Raw genomic sequence first — 3,122 nt, forward strand, 5'->3', positions numbered from 1 at the left:
CGCTGCCTGTGTTTGGGACCCTCATGAAAAAGGCTTAAGGCGAAAGGTGATTGCCCGGTAAACGCGTTTTCTAATTTAAGCGGTGATAATGAAAATATCGGAGTGAAATTTTCGCCATTGCATAAAAGTTAATGTATATGTTCTCCCTAGCTTATCCAAATTTACATAAAGTGGAAATTGCAATTTTAACACGTAGGAATTAAGTGAACGCATTGTGTTAAGCAAAAACCAATCAAAACGGGAAATACCCAGCTACGTTAATAGTCAATTGCGAGTTTTAAAACCAAGAAATACACATGCATTAAGTCATAAATTGCCGAATAATAATGACTAAAACAGGAGCCGTCGTAGGGCGTCGCTTGCGGCGAGGTGAGGGTACTAGAAGGACTTGATCGCTCGGCAAGAGGAAGGGGAGGCAGCGGTAGCACGGCAGGGGGAGGGGTCGGGTAGGGGAAGGAGCGTCCTCCCTCTTTCTTCGAAGCTTTGAGCTGCTTGATGGACTTAAAGGGAGGTAACGAACGACTCAGGAGCGCACAGGATAAGAAGTAGCATCTTGCAGTCGTGTGATCTTGTCACTTCTAGACAACTCCGAGAGAGTTATCGAGTTTCGATTTCTTCGGCTGGGGATTCTGGTCGCACTTTCTTCGATCGTGCCCATGCGACGCTAATTTTTTTCATTGTTGAATTTTGGTTTTGCCTGAGTCAAACAAGAAAGCTTATCGATGGAAACTACTAATTCTAAGAGGGACTATCGACGCAGCAAAAAGGGAGCCTTATTCCTGTCGGCAAAGAGGAAGAAGAGGTCAGCATAAAGTATCAGGAAGTGGCGAGTGAAGTGAGTATTCAGATATGGCAATACAATGCATATATTATTATCTATTTGTAGCCAATTTTTAATATTTATTAACGTTTATCCACCGCCTTTTCAGGAAATTAAGTACCACTGTAGATAATCCATAATATTTAGACCCAACTCATCATTTGAATTCTGAAGGCTTAATGTAAGTATACAGCTGTTATTTCACATTTTTTCTTTGAGTAATAGTTTAAATACGAATTTTTCTAATACTTATGAAATCATTCTCCATTACAAAATCACATACCCCAATCAAAGAAAATCGACTTTGTTGCTGTAGAATAAGTACCATATCTAAGTTCCAAAGGATGTTCTTAGAATTATTCTTAGAATTCCACTTCTTTACGGTAAACAGGCTCATATTCCGTAAAGTTCTTTAGAAATAATATCCGTAAAATAAATTTATGTCCTGAGTAATACTTAATTTTCTATAACGCATGGTAATCGTATTCGGGCTTCCTTTTGTGAAGCTTTGGAATAGACGGGATTTGGGAGGTGTATAGGGCGGACGAAAATAGATTGGTTGATAATTCTCTCTATGTTCTACGCTTCCGATATTATTGAAGGAAAAACTTAATTTTTCGCGTACCAAGTTCAAAGTAGCCTCCGCTGAGGTCTGATATTCTTCATTTAAAGTCTCATATTTGATCTTGAGACAAATTTAACTGCGCAGACGACAATTTAGCGAAAATCTATGTTTTTCCGCGGGTTGGCCTGTCAAATAAGAAGATAAAGATAAAATTTCCTTCCACTCAAATTAAGTATCTTTTATTTTAATTTTAGTCCATCCCGCTGTTGTATGCTTCAAATTATAGAGACAAAGACCAATCTTCCTAACACACACACACCGCACTTCGCACGAGCCTTGCGCGACCACACGGACCACATATCCTCCCATTTATCCGGCATGTGAGTCTCACTGCGCACTAGGGCTGGCAACGGCAGCGGCCGCTCGAACTGAGAGGGGAAATAGCGAGGGCAGGGGGACTGGCGTCAGGCAGTCGACACACCTGATCCAAACTCCAGCTCATATTCCGGAGTGTGGGATCATGTTACATGAATGGCTCAGAGCGTCTTGTTATGAGGATTCGTTCCACGTAATGGCTAGTCCAACTTGACAACACGATCGGAGTTAGGTTGAAATGCAAAGAGGGAAATAATTTTCACAATACTTTTGACACGCTAGATGACATACATGAATACATTTTATTTGGGATGAATAAATTACATCGTATGCTTTTGCTAGCAAGTTTGATGCAAATTAAACGCAATGAAGAATCCTTATTCTCTGTGTGATAAAGACTTCGTTTCTAGCGGACACAATCATGCACAAGGGACACTGCTAGAAAATAATATGTTAGCCTTGTTAATTATGGCTAAAAATTTGGCAATTAAGTACAATTCACTACTAGTTCAAACCCATCCAAGACGCCTTTATGAAGTATTGTCTTGCGCCAGATTCAATGAAAGCTTTTCCCTAGAGGTTATTTGAGACGAAAATTCGTATAGTTTCGCTGCACGATGGACAGAATACTCTCGGGATACATCACCTTCTGAAGAAGAATACTTTTACCCCAGGTTAATAAATACCTTGAATCCGTTCACGTTCGCTGTAGCTTTGAGCATTTGGCGTGCTGAACTCAAAGTTAATTAATTACGTTATTTCAATGATATAATTCCATCTGGGAATTGCAGCACACCCTTAGTTTATAATTTTCTAAGCTGCTTTATATGCTATAATTGCTGCATATAGTACTTACTATTGCTTTAATACATATGGATTTGTTTTGTATTTCAGGGACTCATTGGACTTAAGTACAGAAGAAGTGCATAATCCGGGTCTTGATTCAGCAATCAGCTACACCAAAGCTTTATTTAAAATTGTTGACGAAGGGCCCGATTTAAAAGCCATTTTAACGAGACAAAAAATTCTGCGATTAAAAAAAGCAGCTCGCGGAGCCATTGCGCATAATTCTACAACAGGAAATAGCGTTGAATCCTTAATTAATGACTTGAAAAATGGACCTAAGCATGTGTTTGGGAGTCACGCACAATGCCGGGATTACTTTTGCGAAGCTGCTGACAGGCACCTGAAGACTTTCAGTGCCGAAGAAAATGCTGGCCTAGAAAAAATTGAGTTGGCTTTGAAGCCGCTTGTGCGCAAATCAGGGCAGTTAATTACCAACGACACTAGTAATCATGCGGATAATTTTATGTCACTCGTGGCCAAATTTTCCGGTGGTAAACAAGTGAACAGGAGAAAAAG

General features: G+C 39.9%; 1 long non-coding RNA gene across 1 annotated transcript; it reads left to right on the forward strand.

Moving 5' to 3' along the window:
• Positions 1-253: 253 nt before the first annotated feature.
• Positions 254-2,715, forward strand: LOC124168218. Its single transcript, XR_006866872.1, has 3 exons — positions 254-835; positions 930-1,001; positions 2,655-2,715. It is a non-coding gene; the product is annotated as an uncharacterized LOC124168218 (long non-coding RNA).
• The last annotated feature ends 407 nt before the right edge of the window (positions 2,716-3,122 follow it).

Source organism: Ischnura elegans, chromosome 11 (genome assembly GCF_921293095.1).
Source record: "Ischnura elegans chromosome 11, ioIscEleg1.1, whole genome shotgun sequence".
Lineage (NCBI taxonomy): Eukaryota > Metazoa > Arthropoda > Insecta > Odonata > Coenagrionidae > Ischnura > Ischnura elegans.